The sequence below is a fragment of the Pipistrellus hanaki genome (assembly GCF_964339955.1).
Source record: "Pipistrellus hanaki genome assembly, chromosome: 10".
Taxonomy (NCBI): Eukaryota; Metazoa; Chordata; class Mammalia; order Chiroptera; family Vespertilionidae; genus Pipistrellus; species Pipistrellus hanaki.
In genome coordinates, this window is record NC_140512.1 from 17,749,372 (window position 1) to 17,771,198 (window position 21,827).

Below are 21,827 nucleotides of genomic sequence, written 5' to 3' on the forward strand. Positions count from 1 at the left end.
CCTATTGTGTGGGAGTGTCTGCGTTCGTGGTCACAACGGGGATTCTGTTCTGGCTGATTCTTTCAGAATTGTTCTTATTTTCACATAACAGGCCAGTTCTTGGCTTTCCCGTTTTAGGCATTATATCTTTACTTTCCACAGGGGAAGACCAAGTTGTGTTTTGTGATTTTGGTTGGGTCAGTAGTCATAGTTTATCATATTGATTATGTAAAACCATTCACAGCTGACTCAGGTACTGTACCATAATTTCTTTTCCTTTCCGTACTAAGTTTTTGTTTTCCCTGGACTTAATACTTTCCTTGCTTTTTTTTTTTTTTTTTTTTTTTTTTTCATTTGCTTTCTGTTCTAAGTATTTGCTTCTCCCCTAATTGTGTAACCCTTCTTTCAGCACATTCAGACCTGGTAAGTTTTCTATCAGTTTAAACTTTTTGCAGCCTGGAGCTTTCTTTCCTGGAGCGTCTGTCCTGGTCTAGTCTGGACCGGCTGCTCTTTGGTCCCGCTGCTCAGCTGGTGCGCTGGGATCTCCCTCTCCCTCGCTCTTGCTTTGCTGCTCCAGCTTCCTTTATTTTACATGTTCCTCTCTCTTGGTATTTCCCTGAACCCTTCCTCCACTTTTGTCATTTTTATTGTTATTTGGAAGAGAGCATCCTCGAGTAATTTCCCCAAGTAGGAAAAAAGTGTTGGGACTTTACTAGTCTGAAAATGTCTTCATTCTACTCTCTTGATTGACAGGTTGATTGTGTCTAAGAATTTTAAGTTGGAAATGTTTCCCTCACAGTCAGAAGGCAGGGCTCCAGTGCTTTCTACCAGTGCCTTCTAGCCCCCAGTACAGCCTGAGAAGACCAAGGCTATTCTAATGCTTGACCCTTTCCAGGAAAACTTTTATTATTTCCAAATTCATAGGACTTGAGGAATTTCATGATGATATGCATTATTTTGTGATAGAACCTCAGTGGGCTCTTCCACTGGCAGCTTGTATTCTGAAGGTCCAGGAAATTGAATTATGTCACTGAGGATGTATTCCATTCCCATGCCCGTTTTCCCTATTCTCTTTCAGGAATGCCTCTATCGTGTCATTAAACATTCTGGACAGGTCCTCTAGTTTTCTGTTTTCTTTTCTTCTTTGCTTCTATTTTCTATTTATTTGTCCTTTGGCTCTACCTGCTGAGGGATTTCCTCAGCTTTATCTTCCAACTCTTTCATCGGTCTTTCAGCTCTGCCATTCTCATATGTTAAATTTCCAATATATTTTCTGTTTTTCCTTTTGATTATTTCTATTTTTTTAACCCTCACCCTAGGATATTTTTCCATTGATTTTTAGAGAGGGTGGGAAAGAGAGAGAAAGACAGAAAGAAATATCCATGTGAGAGAAACACATCGATTGGTTGCCTTCTACACATGCCCTGACCAGGGCCCAGGCCAGGGAGGAAGTGGCAATTGAGGTTCATGCCATTGATCGGCACTGAACACAGGATCCTTTTCTTTGTACCCATGTGTAAATTCTATTTCATTTTATATTTTTCCTTCCTATTCATTTTCATCTCTTTTTCAGAATAGAGAATTTCCTCAAAAGTCCCTTGCTCTTTGGCTGTAGGGCCCTCCAAAATTACCTAGAAGTTCTGTAGGGTTAGTATAGGGAGTGATGAGAGAGTTCAGTAGTGGTTATCTTTACCTTAAATTGATCTGGCTTGGATAATTCCCTGAGAGTCTCAGATTTAGGGATCTTCAGATTTTTCCCTTAGGTAGGTCAGTTTCCAAAAAGCATGTTCCAATCACGCAAGGGAGGGTATTCACCTAGTTTTGAGCCCTAGAAGAGAAAGAACTCATGGGGAGGGGAGAAAGTAACTGAGAGTATGTAAACTTTCACTTATCCCTATTTTGAACATAGTGCCCTGCCCACAAATGTGTCTGGTACCCTGAAGAATAAACCTCCAGTCTTGGTGTGTTGAGGCCCTGTGGTGAACTGAATAGAAGTGAAGAAAGCTTCTTAAATAGGCTTCAACCAAGAGTCTCTGTTTTCAGTCTCATCTCCCTAACTTCAGAAAACACCTAGCACTAGTAATTTCTGCATCTCTTTCAGCTCACTCCACTGCTGACTCGGGATCCAGTGTTTTGGTGTGTGCTTGGTTACTTGCAACTCATGCTTCCGCTTTCCAGTTTCCCAGATTTTGATGTTGTCATCTGTCCTGTTTCTGTGGGTCTTTTGGTTTAGCCTTTTAAAAAGACCCTTTACTGTCTTTTCGTGAGGTTTCAGGAGGGAACAGCACTTGTTCGAAACCAGTCCCCCATCTTTAAAACCTGACAGCTTCTCAGTTACCAATCAGAACTCACCTCAGATATTGCCTCTCGGTCTCCCCATTCAGATTAGGAGTCCCTTTTTTGTGCTGCCATTGCACTTGCCTCATTCCATTATAATTATCATTTCAGGAGCCTCTATTAGTCTGTGAAGTCATTCACTTGAAAGCTGTGTATTATTTGTCTTACTATCTCTAGCTCTTGCAAGAAGCCTGTAACATAATAGGTGCCAGGAATCACTTGTTAAGTGAACGAAGGAGCATGGATTTTAGGATCATGAAGAAGAGACACTTTTCCTGATATAGCCTATCCTGAAGAAATTATACTGATTTAGGATTTAGTTGCAGTGCTACTTGATTTTTAAAGCCAAGGAAAAAGATAAATTGGACTTGGGTTTGTTGTTTGTTTGTTTTTTAAAAGAGATCATTCATTTTTCAGGTTTTCTTGATGGTTATTCAATTCCTGTTTGTTTTTGTCCTTTTTGTAGAATGTGAAAGAGATAAATTACATTTGATGATTGTAAGAAAGTACTTACAGGGAACTCATTCCCCTTTAATACCAAGGATTATGACTTTAACAGTAGACTAACCTGAAGTCCCCTCTTTCTTCTCTCTACTATAATAGATTCCCCAGTTATCTAGCACTTATTTCATAAAAAAAAATTTTAATGCATACTATATTTTTCCATACCAACAGAAAGTCCATTTTTTTTTCAAGATGGATAAAAATTCCTTATAGGTATAAAACCTTGATTTCTCCTTACTAAGAAACTCAAAAGCCACATATTCTCTTCTACATATTTTCTCTTTAGAGCTGAAAAAATGTTTTATAAACCATAGTGGGTCAGTGTTCATTCCCATGGAGTAGCTGACGAGAAAGGCCCTTGGGAAAGCATTCATTGTCCCTTCCAGCCTTTCCTCGCTTAGCCAACATTTTTCTAGACACAACTCTGACCATACCCACATGTCCCTTAAGTAAAAGTCAACCATTTGGGCTAACCCTTCATTTTAAAGGTGTCTGTGTGATGAATTATAGCACACTTTGATAAATTGAAAGAGCCTATGACCCAGGAAAATGTGAATAATCATCTCAATCCCCTCCCCCCGACCCCCAAGATTTAGCTATCATCAGATCAATAACTAATTGAGAACCCTTAGATTAAAATCCAAAATAGCTGGAAGTTGGCTGGCATTTGCAGGAGGACTTACGTTTATACCCACTCCTTCCTCTAACACATACTCTGGCACGTTGGTTTAAATAGATTAGAGAAATAGAACATTGAAAATGAGGGCAGAGTTCAAATATTGATGAAAGTCTTACAAAAGCTGGCAGCATATACAATTGCCATTGGTATGCTTTTACCTGTGTAAGTGCTTACACACATGTATTCACCTGCCATGCATATTCATATATCTAGAGTTGGTTAAAAAAGCATTGACTATTATGAAATCAGATTTTTTTTCTCTCCATGTAGTGATTCTTCTACAGGATCAAACAGTTTCATATCTGTTGCCTTATTTGATCCTCATGTCAACCTATGAGCTAGGCACACCAGCTATTGTTCCCATTTCACAGATAAAGAATGGAGCTTAGAGACAAGTTATACTACTTGTTCAGTTTTATTAGCCCAGACCGCGTAGTGGCAAAACTAAGAGTAGAGGCTAATTGTCTTTTTTTAGACCTTGAATTATTTATCGGCTGTGAGATTTTTTTTTTTTTACTCAACCTGAAGGAAGATGCATTAGATACATGGTTGGCACTTTTAAATTATTTCATGAAAACCAAGTCCCTGCTAGATTTGCTGATGATCAACAATTGCACATCATTTATCTATGATCATTTATTTGTCCCCCAACTTAAAAATTATCTTGGCGGGATGTGATATGTAGAAAAGGAAGGATAGGAAAACATCATGAAAAGCCAGCCCATATTAAATATCAACTTGAGAAATCTGTTTTCTAACTCATTTTTGTAACTAATATTTAAGATTTAGGAGCTTTGTTTGTTAGCAAGAAATAACCTATTACTACTTTCTACATTAATTCTTAGTGATATCATACATTAGTTCATTAGAGCTATCTAAAGGATTTGTTTTGCATTCCTTATAAATAATTTGTGGGCTCACAGACATTGCAGAATCAGGCTTGGTAATACTACACATTATTTATGACCATATTCTTCAAATATATTCTAACCTGGAAATTGTGTGTAGATTTCACATTTGCACAGCTAATATATGCATTGTCTCTGCCACACAGTAAGAAATGCTTACCTGACAGGCTGTGACCTGCATAGTGTCACAGGCACTATTCCTAATTTGTCAAAGATTCAGAGCATAAATTATGGTTTTCTTTTCAGACTACTTACTATTCAGTGCCATTCTGTTTGAAATAGAAAAGATATCCAGCAACATCAGATGAAATTTGAGATTTCTCCTCATTCATATTTTGGCTTTGTTATCAATCAGAATGGTTAAGCTGAACATAATTTAGAATAATTCTCATATGTCTTTGAAATAACCTTTCTTTTAACCCCAAACTGAATCAAATGATTCTTATTATATGTTCTTGAAATAACCTTTTTCTTAACCCCAAACTTTTTTTAAAAATTGTCAATAAACAAATGCAAGTCTCAAAGATAAGATATGAACCCTTTAAAAATATTCCTATGATAGGAAATGTCTTCCCCTACAAAAAGGGGACATAAATGGGGTGTGTGTGATAGACTCTCTTCCTCGGCAGGAGTGAAGCTCATTATGTGATGGAGATCTCCTTTCCGATTACACATTATTTGAAGATCTTAAACCGAGAACTCAGAGATTCTCAGTGGTTTTTCAGAGCCTTGAGATATTTTTGGGTGCAATTTTCATCCTTTATAAATTTGTTCACCTTTTAAAATAGCTAATGAACCCCAATTTCTAAAGCATTTTCTGAAACTGCATCTGTTGCTAGGAGAGGAGCAGAAGAAAAAAAAATGACAGCATCCTAAGATCTATAACCTTGACAGTTCCTGTTATCCTGGAAATGTAAGACTCAAGGTTGTCATCAAGTCTCTTACAAATCTTCACCCATTAAAATGAGCAGAAGTGCCTGCGAATTTTTATATGTCTCTAAGTTTCTTCCAGCGTTAGAAGCCAGATATCGAGCTGCAATCTCTAAGCAATTTGAAAGCAAGGCTTAGGTATCTGTTCCCCATAGAACATAGCATGAAGCTTTTTACTTAGAGGGTGCCAAAGAGTATTTCTTGAACCAACCATGGGAATGGTAGGCAAAATCGTGGACTTAATCTTATAAATTTTTAATTATCATCACTTCATTCAGGTCTTTTATTATATAACTAGAAGCCCAATGCATGGATTCGTGCACCAGTGGGGTTCCTCAGTCTGGTCTGCATCCTCTTGCATGCAGGACCTATCGGGGGATGTCAAAGAGCCAGTTTCAGCCCCATCCCCACAGGCCAGGCCAAAGGACCCCACAGGTGCACGAATCTGTACTGGGCCTCTAGTATGCATATAAGATCTTTGATTAATCTCTTCCCGCCCTCCCTTATGCCCCCTTCCCTCCTAGATTCATAAGTCTGTTCCATGTTTTCATGCCTGTGGTTTCTGCTCCTGTGTGGAGCATCTGCACCCTGTTGGTCAGTGCATATCATAGTTATTGACTGGTTGGCCAGCCAGCCAGTCACTTAAGCTTTTATACATATAGCTACTGTGTTAATCACCTGATCCACCAACCGCGAAGAGTTTATTACATAAAGAAAGAATATTAAGTATATTAATGAAGAAACATTAAATCAGGTGTGAATTAAATAAGAAAGAGTTAATATGTATTTAAAAGTGCTAGATGTATTAAAGCATTTTAATAATCATTGTGAGTACATTGGTATGAACAAAAGATAAATGCCTTTATTAAAAGGGCAGGTGAAAAACAACAATTGGGAATGTGTTTATAAAATATGAGTTTGTATAGGAATGAAGATAGAGTATTTTAGTACTGCAATCATAAAGCTGGGAAGTATTTTAGGGAAAAAAGTGAGCTTATTCTTGACTCATAAGAGAGACTCAAAACTTTGGTTTTTATTTACCGACTAGAGGCCCACTGCATGAAATTCATGCACAGGACTGTGTGTCCCTCAGCCCAGCCTGCACTCTCTCCAATCTGGGACACCTCAAGGGATGTCTGACTGCCCTCTCACAATCCAGGACTGCTGGCTCCCAACTACTTGCCTGCCTACCTTCCTGATTGCCCCTAAACACTTCTGCCTGCCAGCCTGATCACCCCCTAGCCATTCCCCTGGCAACCTGATTGATGCCTAACTGCTCCCTGCAGCCTGTTTGCCCCTAGCTGCTCTCCCCTGCAAGCCTGGGTGCCCCCCCAACTGCCCTTCCCTGCAGGCCTTGTCACCCCCAACTTTCCTCCTCTGCAGGCCTTGTCCCTCCCAACTGCCGTACCTGCAGGTTTGATTGCCCCCATCTGTCCTCCCTTGCAGGCCAGGTCCCTCCCAACTTCCCTCTCCTGCTGGCCATCTTGTGGCAGACATCTTATGTCCACATCAGGGCAGCCATCTTTGACCACATGGGGGCAGCCATCTTGTGTTTTGGAATAACAGTCAATTTGCATATTATTCTTTTTATTAGATAGGATGTGGGTAATTCCAAATTTAAATTCACTTAAAAATAAAGCCTGAGAATGTTCATCCTATGTAGTGATTGGAAATATGAAAATAACGCCTTATAGGAGACCTTGTGAAACAAATGCTGTTGGTTTACTTCATTTAAAAAAGTGCCAGCATTCTTAAAATAGTTTTATATGTGACCTTGATTACTTTGGAGGCTTTGTCTCTGTTTCAGTCAGTAAAACAAAAATTACAAGAATTCTTGTATCTACATTTTATATGAAAGGTACACTTTTTAAATCCCTGCTTGGGTATTTCAGATGTCATTATATACTTATCCCTGAAGCCAATCTAAGCCTTTAAATGGGACTGGCACTCTGATTTCATAAGGAGACTTGCAATTATATTGGTACTTAGAAGCCTAGTTTATTTTCCTAGGGATTTAATGCACAGTGCTAACATTATTTTTTACTGCTAAGCAAAATGCTTCTCCAAATTTCACATTTGGGTATCTTGAATTTATGTGACTTTTATAACATGTCTATATTTAAGTTAACTTAAATTCTTGTGAACCTTGGTCTAAAACTAAATCCTATAAGTGAAAATCCAAATTTATAGGAAAAGACCAATTGAAGGATTGTCCTAAAATAGTAGTTCTTTAACTAGCAATCTCCTTTTGTTCACTTAATACTTGAATGCCCTCATCTTTTCAGTAATGTATGCATAGTCTATGTTATAAGGCAAATATCAATTTTATTTTTGTTTATTTGCTCATATCTTAATTGTATGTTGTTATTGGAAATGATAATTTTGGCACATAATAATTTTGGAATATTTTTTTCCTCTACAAATTTTTTGAGAATTTGTGGCTGAATTTTGAATTTGGTAAATTGTTTTAAAATCAGCTGATATGTATTGACCACCTACTATGTGCCATGGATTATGCCAAGCCCCAGAAATATGCATTGGTGAACAAACAGAAGTGATCCCTGCCATAGAACCTGTATTTTTATTATTATTATTATTATTGTTGTTGCCAACATAACTGAGAGCTTATTGTATACCAGGCTCAGTATTATATGTGAATAATTTCTTTAAATCTTCACCACAACTCTATGAGATGTGTACTATTATTGGTGAGGCACAGAACAATTAAATCATTTATTTATGTGATAGTAGAGGCCCAGTGCATGAATTCATACACCAGTGGGGTCCCTTGGCTTTGCCTGTGGGATTGGGCCAAAACTGGTGCTCTGACATTCTCCAAGGGGACCCAGATTGTGAGAGGGTGCAGGCCAGGCCGAGGGACCCCACAGGTACATGATCAGAGCTAGCGAGGGACCTGGGAGGTTGGCCAACTGGGGAGGGACCATGGTAGGGCTCCAGTGCGTGCCTGGCTGTCTGTTCAGTCCCAATCAGCTGGACTCCAGCAGTAAGCTAATCTACATAACAAGTGGTTGAGCAGCCTTTAGCATATCATGCTTTGATTGGTTGAACAGCCAACTGGTTGACCAGACACTTAGCATATTAGGCTTTTATTATATAGGATAACCCAATAAGTAATCAGATTTAAACTAAGTTGTTCATATACCAGAGCTCATGATCTTGATCACTGTGCTATACTTCCCACAAAAACCATAATTATAATTATGACAAATGACATGGAGAAGTGAAAGCTATAATGAACAGATACAACAAGGAATTTGTTTTAGTCTAGAAGATAATGAAGGCCTCTCTGAGGAAGACATTTAAGATGAGATCTCAGGGATGACTAGAAGTTGCTCTGTGGAAGAGAATCTCCCCCCAAAATAATTGCATAGCATAAGCAAATGTCCTGAGGTAGGAAATTGTTAGATTGTTAGAACTGAAAGCAGGCTTTGGCTGTAAATGTAATAGGTTGATGAAGGAATAAGGATAGAGCAGCATGTATTATGGAGCACTGGTCTCTCCACAGAGGCACAATTTGATGAATGATAGAAATTTGCCGTTGTTCTAAATATAGTTGCTTCCTATATAACCAGATCTACTCATAAAAATATGTATTATTAGTAGACAGTGCATGATTTGAAAAGGAATATCCTTAGCTATGTGATTCCCAGTGTGTTTCCCACTTTAGGATGAAGGAAACTGGAGGTACAAAGTATTTGAATCTATAAACTAGGGGTGTCGAACTCAATCAGAGAAGGGGCCAAAATCTAAAATCCAGCCTAAATCGCGGGCCGAATGGTTTACTGAACAGTCATAAACTGACAATGTCATAAACTGATAGCGGAGTGCAGTGATGACAGCGCGGTGCGGGCCACATTGCAAGGCCTGGCGGGCTGGATTTGGCCCGCGGGCCGTGTGTTTGACACATGTGCTATAAACCATAGATTTAAAGTGGATAATTCTGACATGATTTTAGTTTGTTATTATTATTAAAGTTGTATGTAACCCATGGATGTTTTTATTGCTCTTATAAATTGCAATTGGGTTGCTAGGTGTGGTGGTCATGGCAACCTATGACATGTGAAAGGCAGGTAGAAAGAGGGGATAGGTCTGCCACTAATGCTCTGAAAACGGACCCTATTACAGAGAATGGCTAGAGGCTCTGGGCCTGACAGGGGAGAGCACAGGCCAGGGGACACTGACATTGGAGTTTTTCTTAATTAGAACCCAGTGACAAATCTGGACAGCTAATACTGGGAACCTAGAGAAAGGGAGTGTTTTTGTCTGGAGCTCTAGTTGTGGGTGACTATGATATAAACTTCTTGAGGGCACAAAATATTTTTTGTTCACTGCTTTATCCCCAGCACCCAGACTAGTGCCTGGCATTATAACCAGGAGGTCTTGGGAGCAGGTACCTAGGTAGAAGTCTGAAGTCCGCTGAGACACTGTGGAAGGGAGAAAGGAGCTCCCTAGGGATGTTCATGTGGGAAAAGGGTCCTAGGTCTGCCTGGCAATAAAGGGAGACAGAGACCAAAATAGGGTCTCAAGAATCATTGTTGATCCCCAAGGTCCACATTTGAAGAGGCAGCTGAGTTCTAGATCTCCCTGGCTGACAGGACTAACATAAAGTCCTTTGTCCTTCCTGACTCTAGGATTGGTTTAAGAACAGAGAGAAGATTGACCTTATGGGTGCCAAGATGTGACTGTACGCCACCAAGCCATGTTCATGGGAATCATCTAGGCCCTATTATTGCCCCTGTTTTACACTTGAATAGACTGCAATTCGAGGAGGTTATTTAATTTGCCCAAGGCCAATACTATTAAATGGTAGCTAAATTTAAACCCAATTGTGATTACTAAATGCATGCTCTTAATCACAACACTTTGTTGCTTCTTAAACTACATCTTCGCTTTCAAGTAGCTATCAGAACAAGACTGTAAGCTAGCTTCTAAGGGCATTGTAGAGAGGTATATCTGAACAACAGTGCTGGTTCAGAATTGGCCCTGCAGAGTCAGGGAATAGTGTGGTCCACGGCTGGGCGATCAGAGATGTCCTTACACAATGGAAATGGAAAGGCTCACTAGGGCGGTGGCCGGCAAACTGCAGCTTGAGCACCACATGCGGCTCTTTGGCTCCTTGAGTGTGGCTCTTCCACAAAATACCACGGCCTGGGCGAGTCTATTTTGAAGAATTGGTGTTAGAAGAAGTTTAAGTTTAAAAAATTTGGCTCTCAAAAGAAATTTCAATCGTCGTGCTGTTGATATTTGGCTCTGTTGACTAATGAGTTTGCCGACCACTGGACTAGGGGCACAAACCACAGTGCATGTAGAAGCTACACACAAAGATTCTCATCTGCGACTTATTAGCATAATTAATGATTTGTTGTTTTCTCTCAAATGAAAATTAGTTTGTCAGATGTAGTCATTGAGGAAGCTAATTACACGTAGCCGCACAGGGCCTGCCCGCCCCAGGCAAAACGGAATGTCTTTGCCTTTGATTTGTTGCCTCCTTTCTTGGCAGCATTTCCTTCCCTTCACAATTCCTTTATAGACCCTCACATGCCCGGGATTTTTATGCTGCCCTTATCTTTTTCTTCCAGAAGAAAATTGATGTAATAAATGAGTTCATAATAGGGTTGGTTGGTAATTTAATAAATTATACTGCCTGGAAATTTTTGTGGTTACAAAAGGGGTCTTGCTAAATGTGACATGGTGTCCTGGATCGGATCCTTATGGGGCAGAGTGGGGGGGACGTTATCTGAAACATCGTAAATTCTGAATGTTATTTTCTTAGTATTGATACACGTACCATGGTTGTGTGAAGAGTTATCATTAGGGAAGCTGAGTGAAGGTTGTGTGTGGGAATGCTCTTACGCTGTCTCGGCAACTTTTCTGTTAAATCTAAAGTCATCCCCAAATAAAACATTTCAAGTAGCAAAAGGACCTTAAAAAGAGATCGGTTACTTTTCAAAGGAATGAGTCTCTAATTAAGAATTGCAGGCATGTGGGTCTCACCACGTAGGTATGTAAGAATGGCTCTGTAGCTATATCCCCACTTACTTTCTACAAACTCTTTGCATATTTAACCAGTGAATATTTCTGTTTTGTAAATTTTGGATGGTATGAATTTGTATTCATGGTAAGGAGATTGTATCTATTCTTCTCACTGCTATAAATACTGCTGAAAGACAAAAACAAACCAACAACAAAAACAGGCTGAGATTTAAAATTGCAAACCCAGAAACACACAGCCATTTTTCTTTTTTTCCTTTTTAGGGAAGGGTGATAGATTCCAGAAATCTGAATTAGGCAAATATATGCTAGGAGATGAATAACTCAGGAAAAACAAGATCACTAAATTGCTACTGTTTTAAAAGATCAGAAGGAAAACAGATTCACTGGGCTTTTAAAGACTCACATAGGGTTTGTTCTTTAATGGCAATCTGAAAATCAGTGGTCTTTATAACTTAATTTAAGCAATAAATGCTTGAGTATATACATTCAGTTCAGTGTTCTAAAAGAATTGACTGTATATAACTCCAGGAACATTAAAATTAGATAAAGAGTTTAGAAACATGATTTTCCTCTTGGAAAGGTAGACCTAGTTGGCACTGTGTCAGACTGAGAGACAATAGAAGCTTGTTCTATTATTTAAACAAATTGACTGGTTTGGCAGTTGCTACAACAATGAGCCATAATGAACTACCGAAAAATGAAAATGTGATTTCTTTAGCATTATACAAAAATGGAATATTCGCAGACAGAGAGTGACATTATAAGAGCCCAAGCTCTGTCAAATGGCATTCCTTGTTGCTACTTTATTCACAATGTAATTCAAACAGTGTATGTTTTCTGGGGAAAAATTATAAAGATGGGCCATCATTTTTATGCCATTAGTCATGGTCTGTGCCTTGTAATTCCAAAGGAATTTTAAAATATTCATTTTCCGTGACTGACTTTTCACTTTTAACTCACTGTTTCTCTGCCTTTATTTGCAATAAATGCTTTCTTTTAGCTACATTCCTGAAAATGGATGATTTGTTCATGTCTTCCCAGCAAAAGGAAAAAAAAATCATGAAGCATACAATCCAACTCCAAAATGCCTAATTTTATGATTAATTGACTCAATCTCCTTTGCTCTGTTAGTGAATCTCTGTTCTTAGTGATAAATTATTGACTTTGAATGTTTATACCTTATATTTTCATCAACTCCCATTTATCCACAATGGGTTCTCCAATAATATTGTGTGGAATTCCAGAAAAGGTCTTTTTAACAAAAACCTTTCAACTTTCCCAGCCCCAAGGGCTTGTTAGTCATTGAGTGAACTCACAAAAATATGAGTCAGGCAAAACAACTTTCCTGAAGCGGAGACTTAGCTTGAGCTGCAGGGACCATTTATGCAGATAATCTACTGCAGAATGTGTGTGTCGGGATCTTTTCTCCTTTGCCCAAAGCAATGCAGGAAGCTGGTTATGACAGATCCACAGAAATTGACTTCAATAGGAAATGCTCTTGGCATTAGGGGGTATTATATATAATTAAACTGCTAGACATGAGCCAAAGTTGAAACATTTTTTTCATAGTATAAATGTGGTATCCAATGTGGTAAGCAGAAGTTTCGATGCAAATACTGTAGTTTTGATATGGGCTGAGTTCTTACAAACCTATTATATACCAGTGATTCTCAACCAGGGACAATTTTGCCTATATTCCCAGGGATCATTTGACAGTGTCTGGAGACAATTTTTGTTGTCATACCTGACATCTAGTAGAGACCAGGAATGCTGCTAAACATTCTGTATGCAGCTCAAATTTCATTAGTGCTGAGGTTGAGAAATCCTTCCTATGCATCAGCTTGTGAACGACAAGACCAGAACCAACTCTAAAATGCATTATTATGTCATACAACATCCTTTTAGGTTCATAGGAGAATCCCACCTCACTGAAAATTACTTTTTCTGTTTCTTTTGTTGTTAGTGGGAGTTAAATATACACGTGATTCTTATCTACTAAGTACAGTGACAAATCACAGGGGAAGGCAGGGCAATCCCAATGAAGGACCAATAGAATAAACTGTAATTTCCACTCATGGGGTTTTGGTTGGAGAAAGAAGGAATAAAACAACCTGCTCATAGTGGTGGTTGTCACCAGTTGGAAGATGTTGCAAAGAGGGAGGGTGAAGCATTCTGAGTCCCGGGGAAACAAGTGATAGTGGTACATCTGTTTAGACCAGTCATGTGCAAGCCTGACTACAAGTAGAATCTTGCGTGCCTGAGCCCCAAGCCCAGAGAGTTTGAATAAACTGGCTGAGACTGGGGCCTGGCACATTATATATATTTAAAGCTTCCCCTTTTTAGGGTCACTAGTCACTCGATGGTTTAGAATTTGCCTTTTAAACACCCTTCGCACAAAACATATAATCTGTCTGGCAAAATGGTTACCACTCTTGTTGCCTGTTTTCATCTCACATTCCTATGTCTTTCCCTGAAAATGCACCTGCCTGAGGGTTATCGTTGGTGGGAAGTTTCACATTCCTCATGTGTCCACTGTCTGTTTTATTATTGGCTGGTAAATGGTTCTTCTTAGACTTGTGCTGGAACTTGTGCTATTCCAATATCGGGCTCACTAGGACAGAACTGGTGATATCATCAATAATCTCACCTGGACACTCTCTCTAGCAATACAGCAGCACTGGAGGCAATATGGGGATCAGTCTGAGTATGCTTCTTTATTAACCCAAGGGAGTGTGCGTCTAGGTGAGGGGTGTACAGAAAAAAAGAATCAGCTTTCATCTAGACAACATCCTAAGCATTTGGCCTGGTTATTTCAATACTGTAATTTATTTAAAAACAAAAAGGCACACATAACTGCTTTTGCATGTACTTGTAAAAGTTGTAGTTTTGCCTGCAGAGGGCCAAAGTGTTATGCTATAAATATGCTAGATAGTTTAAGGGGACTTTCAATTAATCATTACATCAATAATTTAATGTGTTTTCTTTCATCTAAATGCACCCTTAGGTAAGAGAAGCACTACTTACACAAAAGAAAAATTACTCTCTCTCTGTGCTTAAAGTTGCATGAGATGCAGAAATTAAACTTTGGTTCAATTGAAATTTGGTTGCAGTTTGAGGCCACCTACTACATTCTTTTAATTAAAGTATTGAAGAATGGCAGCATTTAAAAAAAATACTAATTTAGCTCTGTTTTTTGGATATTTTAAGCCTTAAAACCCTTCTTTTTATCTATTTTAACTTTAACCTCAAGAAAAAGAAGTATACCCAATTCACACCTTAATAATGATTATGACTCTTTAATATGTCCTTATAATGATATATGTCTATCTACCATTAGGTTATTTACAATCTTCTAGAATATATTTCAATTTTATTTTTTAATAATAGCTTCATTGAGATACGTGCCATACTTACATAAGCATGAAAACCCTAGAAAAACTTAGTAGGAAATTATCTCTCAATAAAGTTGGGAGGGGGGAGGGTAATAAAAGAATAAAAGATATGATGAAAGACTTACATAATTATTTAAAATATTAAAAATAAAAAATTTAATAAAGAAAATATATAGCTATATAGTAGAATATGATTTACCCTTTAAAAATCTTGTAATATAAAACAATATAAAGATTTAATGCAACATTTATTAAAATACCAGTGACATTCTTGTTATAATTAGTACAACTAATCATAAAATTTATATGGAACTTGAAAAGATCCTGAATAGCTACAGAAATTTTGAGGAAGAACAATGTATTAGGTATCATGCTCCCAGATATCAAAGTATAGTATAAATCTACAGTAATCAAAATAGTATGTTACTGGCATAAAAACAGATATGGAGATCAATGGAATGGGATGGGATGGGATATAATGAATAGAATAGAATAGAACAGAACAGAATAATAGAGCACTCAGAAATAAATGCTCACTTTTAGGTCAATTAATATACAAAGGAGGCAAGGATATACAATGGAATAAAGACTGTCTCTTTAATAAGTGGTGTTGGGAATACTGGATAGGTGCATGCAAAAAAAAAAAAAATTGGACGATTATCTTACACCATAGACAAAAATAAACTCAAAATGGAATAAAGATTTAAATGTAAAACCTGAAACCATAAAACTCTTAGTAGAAAACATAGGGAATGAATTCTTTGGCATCGTTCTTACCAATATTGCTTTGGATATATCTCCTTGGGCAAGGGAAACAAAAGAGGAAATAAACAAATAGGGCTACAACAAACTAAAAAGTTTTTGCATAACAAAGGAAACCATAAACAAAACAAAAAGACAACTACTGGATGTGGGAAGATAATTCCCAAATCTCACCAAGAGTTAGTATCTAAAGCATTTAAGAAACTTATTCAACTTAACACCAAAAAATCCCAAACAAACAACCCGATTAACAAATGGGCAGAGAACCTTAATATGTAGACATTTTTCCAAAGAGGAGACATATTGGATGCATACTTTGGATTCTCAGAGAGAAGGCGGGGGAGGGTAAGTGCATGTGAAAAGATCAACCAAAGAACTTGTATGCATATATGCATAACCCATGGACACAGACAATAGGGCGGTGAAGGCCTGTAGTGGGGACAATGGCAGACTAGAAGAGAGCAATGGGGTAAAGAAGGACATATGTAATACTTTCAACAAGAAAGTTTTTTTAAAAATATATATATTTTTATTGATTTTTTTACAGAGAGGAAAAGAGAGGGATAGAGAGTTAGAAACATCAATGAGAGAGAATCATCGATCAGTTGCCTCTTGCACACCCCCCATTGGGGATGTGCCCACAACCAAGGTACATGCCCTTGACCAGAATGGAACCCAGGACCTTTTCAGTCCACAGGCCAACGCTCTATCCACTGAGCCAAACCGGTTTTGGCAAGAAAGTTTTTTTTTTTTAAGTACAGTAATTTGCAGATGGAAAGGAAGCAAGAATCTTTGCAAGTGAATGGATTCCTTTGAAGATCAAATTTACCAAATTCAAACCACCTCTCTCTTTCCTGATGTCCCGCATATTTAGAAACACTTTTTGGAGGGTCTCTTGGCACAGGCATGCTGATATTACACTGGATTAACATCAGATTGCTGATTAATGAGTATCCTACCAACTGTGAATGGACAAAGCACACTAACATACCAGACCTCACTCGTAGAGCAGGAAAGAAAGGCAGGAAAAGAAACCCAGCATTACCCTTAATTTAAAAACGATTCTTTAGGTAAATCTGTGAACATTTCATAAAATAAACAATACACTTGGGTAGGCATTGCAACAACTATATTTTATTCCTTTTTTTTTGCGGGGGGAACTGGATGTCCATATGGCACATTTGAAGCAAAATGTGCACCTCAAAATATAGTTTTGATTTTTCTCATATGTTCAAGTCATTATGACAGGTGCTTTATGGGAGATAATGTTTTTTAATTAACTATTCCTACTATTCCAGAAGCTTGACACCTATTTAGGTAGACTGTATCTGAAGAGTAAATATTCATATATTTAATAATTATTATCCATATTGTCATACAGGGAATATAAAGCCTAGAGTGATTAAAGGAGTTATGCAAAAGTCAGATAGCTCATAAGTGGCAGCTCACTATGTTCAAGTGTTAGTATTTCTGACTCCAGAGACTCAGAGCTCAGCACTTACTACACTACACACTCAATTATAAAATGATTTGGGTAGACAGTTGCTCTACGAGTTCAGTTAAAATTAAAATGTGGCATATTCTTTAAAAGTTACAACAACAAGCCCTAGCCAGTTTGGCTCATTGGATAGGGTGTTGGCCTGTGAGCAGAATGGCCCTGGGTTCACTTCCAGTCAAGAGCAGGTCCTTTGGTTGCAGGCTGGATCCCCAACCCTGGTCAGCGTGCATGTGGGAGCCAACCAATTGATGTGTCTTTCTTATCGGGTCTAGTAATAATTAATGTCGTTTTTAAACATTCGTTTAAAATCTTGCTTGGCGTTGACTTGTATTGACATAACCTTCAAACACGTGGTATCTACAGAACGTATGAAGTGCAATGAACAAGTTTTGCTTGAAAAAGTTTGTGTTTGGTTTGGTTTTTGTTGCAAAACTAGGGCTAAGAAGATGGCGGATGAAGAGCATATTCGGCACTGCATGCTTTACGAGTTCCAATTAGGAAGAAAAGCAAGTGAGGCTGCAAAAAACATCTGTAGTGCTCTTGGTCAAGATGCAGTTAGCGCCAGAAAATGCCAGCGTTGGTTTGAGAAATTTCGCGAGGGAAATTTTTCGTTAGATGACAAGAGTGGTCGAGGCCGTGTGTCCAATTTTGATCAAGAAGCTCTTCAAGCTCTTTTGGTGCAAAATCCTCAAATTACCCAACAAGAGCTTGCGACAACTTTAAATTGTTCACAAAAAACAATTTCCAATCAATTGCGTGCACTTGGCAAAGTCCAAAAGTTTGGAAAATGGGTTCCTCATGAGTTGACCAACAACAACCGTAATCAAAGAGTCACAATTTGCAGTTCGCTCCTCTCTCGTCAAAACCGTTTGCCGTTTTTAGAGCAAATTGTTACCGGAGATGAAGAATGGGTGCTGTATGTTAATTTGAAAAGGCGGCCTCAATGGTTGGACAAAAATGAGGCTCTGCAGCCCACGCCAAAACCTGACTTGCATGCGAAAAAAGTGATGTTGTGTGTTTGGTGGAATTTTAAAGGAATTCTTCATTATGAACTTTTACCATCTAACCAAACCATTACAAGTGCAGTGTATAGTGTCCAATTGGAAAGGTTAGCCCAAGCTTTAAGAGAAAAAGAACCCGTGCTGATTAATCGGAAGGGCGTAATTCTTCACCACGATAATGCACGACCGCATATTGCAAGAATCACTGCTGAAAAATTGCGCCAGTTGGAATGGGAAGTTCTCCCTCAACCTGCATATTCTCCTGATATTGCTCCTTCCGATTACCATTTGTTTCGTTCTTTGCAAAACTTTCTTCTTGGAAAAAAATTTAATAATGAAGAATGCCTCAAAAATGCATTGACCGAATTTTTCGCATCAAAATCACAAGAATTTTACAACAGAGGGATTAAAATGCTTCCTGAGCGTTGGGCACAAGTAGTAGAAAACAACGGCAACTATATCGTTGATTAAATTTTGTTGTATTGTTTAAATAAATTCGATTTAAAAAAAGTATTAGAAAACGACATTAATTATTACTAGACCTAATACATCGATGTTTCTCTCTCTATCTCTCCCCCTCCTCCACTCTCTAAAAATCAGTGGGAAATATCCCCATGTGAGGATTAACAACAACAAAGTCTATTTTAAGCTCTGAATATAGTAATCATAATGAATTTTCTTTATTTGGTAAAATCTTTAGAGCTTTTCAAATGATAGGTTGTAATAACCCAAGGGGATTTTAACATTACTTATTTAATAGGGATTCTTGTTGCCAAATTTGCTCTAGAAATCTATGCATCTCTCAAGAAGTTGATAAGTATTTATTAGAAGCTTGTTTAAGAAATTTGGTCTACTCTCCAGAACAATGAACAATGAGGATATTTTTAAAACTATTCTGAAAAATTACTGCTAATTATGGAAAATTCAGTACAAGTTATTAGCACCACAAATTTGACAGAGCTCCCCCAAAAGAGAGCTATAAATTACATAAAATAACAATTCTGAAATTAAATAAGACCTGTTACTATTGAATATATATCATAACTGTGCATTTTCATTTTTGTAAGAAAAATATATTATGGATTAAATATTGAAGGACATGTCCTCTAGTCTTTCAATTCTTAGTGTTTTTAGGAAATTTAATATATTTTTTAATATTTACATTTAAATGTATATACATATAGTTAAACTATGTATTCATTTAAATATAGACATATTTAAATGGGGATCAAGCCTGCAACTTGGGCATGTGCCCCACTTGGGAATCGAACCACGGCCTCCTAGTTCATAGGTTGATGCTCGACCACTGAGCCATATGCCATATTGCCAGGCAATACATTTTATTTTAAATATTTATATTTATAGGCCCCTAAAATTGCTAATGATGCATCTCCTGTAGAGTTGGGTATTTTTATCTTTAAATCTGAGGATTTAAAAGGTTGGTAAAGAAAATGCTGCACAAACAGGAGGTGATGGTGAGAGTATGATTGGGGGGCGGGGATGGAGAGCAATGCGGGAATAAGGACACATGTAATACCTTAATCAATAAAAAAAAGAAAAGAAAAGAAAATGCTGCACGTGATGATTATCTTTCAATATGCTCATTGTTTCCCCACGGAGATTGGGCCATGGTGTGGCTGAGACTGGCATTCAGTGCTCTTGTATTTGTTAGAGAACAGAAGAGATGTGAGGGAATCGTGCAGGCTGTTGGAGAAACTGTGACACAGGGACTGCAGTGAGCTGATTAGAAGTTGAGAGACTGATTGAACACCATGGAAGAAGGGATCAAAATAATAGTATCTTTAAAGATTGATTCCAGGGAGCTGCTGGCCAAGTGACCAAGGTTCCAAATGAAAACGGGAAAGTAATTTGTCCTAAAGAAGCAAAATAAAAGTGCTTAACTATGGACTAATGCAGTGGTCAGCAAACTGCGGCTCATGAGCCACATGCGGGCAGCTCTTTGGCCCCTTGAGTGTGGCTCTTCCACAAAATACCATGGCCTGGGCGAGTCTATTTTGAAAAAGTATGTTAGAAGAAGTTTTAGTTTTAAAAAATTGGCTCTCAAAAGAAATTTCAATTGTTGTACTGTTGATATTTGGCTCTGTTGACTAATGAGTTTGCCGACCATGGACTAAAGGATTAGAATAGAGAGCACAAGCCAAAGAAGGAATGAGTTTGACTATCAGGCCCATAAAGCAGGCTGTCCCCCCTGGAAAGAGATTAAAGGCTACCATCAAATTTATGAATCAGATCAATGACGATTTAATGTGATGGTTAAACACAAGGATTCTACACTCTGTGTGGGTTTGAATCCTGACTTTACTACCCGCTTTATGATATTAGGGAAATCACACAACAGTTCTGTGTCCCAGGAAAATGGGGATAATGGTATCTAACTTGGAGGGCTGTTGTCAGGATTGAGTTAAATTGAGTTAATTTACTCCCAACAGTGTCTAGCAGGGAGTAAATTTCAATTCATCAAAGAAGTGTTATAATAATAACAACGATACATAAGGTTTATATATTCATATACCAGTAACATCATTACTACTCCTTTGGATTTTCCCATGCAGAGTATTTCAGATAATGACATTGAGCACATGGTATGCTCTGCAAATCAGTGTCTAACCCCTGAGCCTTTTCTTTAAACATTAAATAATGAGAACATGTAAAGGCCAGGTGCTGTGGTTGAATTGATGAAGCCTGGAATACTCTCTGCTGCCCCTCCCCTGACTGCCAGGGAGACCATGGAACACATTTTGAAAACTACTATGGATGCAGAGGAAAGAATCGAAGGCTTGAAATCAAAAGCTGGGGTCAGATTCTATCTGCCATTACCAGTTTGTGTGATACTGAGCAGGCCTTCACTGTGCCTGTTTCCTGGTTCATGTGCTGTAAGAGTTATAGTAGTTCAGTGGTTCTCACACTCTGCTTCTCTAAAACCCTAAGAGTTCCAGAGAAATGCACCAGGAAGTTGGGGGAATGGGTGATGGGGAGCATGCCGGATGAGGAAAGGGAACCTAACAACTTCAAAAGCTGTCAGATTTCTTTCAGAGCTAGTCCAAGGAGACTTGATTCTGGTGACAGTAATAATTCAATGGGGGATAGATATTAGAAAGTCTGCAGCATGGAGGAGGAAGGTATATCCGCATGGAGACCATGAGCTCCCATTGGGCCCCACCAAGGACAAAGTGTTGACTGAGTGGTGCACATATGGAGGGGAAATGCAGAGGCCAAACTTTGCCTTCTTGTGACCAAGCACAGTGCCTTCACATAACCCATCTTCAGTAAATAATGGTTGAATCAAATTACTTTTGACCTACGGTAGGTTTGTCTAGAATAAAGTTGAGACTTAATGTTAATATATTTTAGTTATTTGCCCCAAACAGTTTAGCTCAGTTGATAGAGTGTTGGCCTGGGACTGAAGGGTCCCAGGTTCAATTCCAGTCAAGGGCATGTACATGGGTTGCGGGCACATCCTCAGTTGGGGGTGTGCAGAAGGCAGCTGATCAATGTTTCTCTCATTGATGTTTCTAACTCCCTATCCCTCTCCCTTCCTTTCTGTTAAAAATTAATAGAATATGTTTAAAAAATAAATATATTTTAGATATTGAAAAGCTCAGGTTTCTTAAAGCAAGATGATTTTGTTTTAAATTTAAGTAATACATTTTATACCAGAAGAAAAAAAAAACAATTTTAAGGAAAAATAATTTGAATATAAAACATAAATAATTATTCCATTGTTAAGATAGTTCCTATTATAGCCATTGAATAACACATCTGCTGCAAGGATATTATTACACATATATATATATTTTTTAC

At 38.1% G+C, this 21,827-nt stretch overlaps 1 protein-coding gene across 2 annotated transcripts in view; it reads left to right on the top strand.

Annotated features, from left to right (window-relative positions):
- Nucleotides 1-21,827, top strand: part of RELN (reelin) — a gene marked incomplete at its 3' end in the record, with an annotated part of 380,746 nt that overhangs the window by 116,333 nt on the left and 242,586 nt on the right. The window lies entirely within an intron of this gene.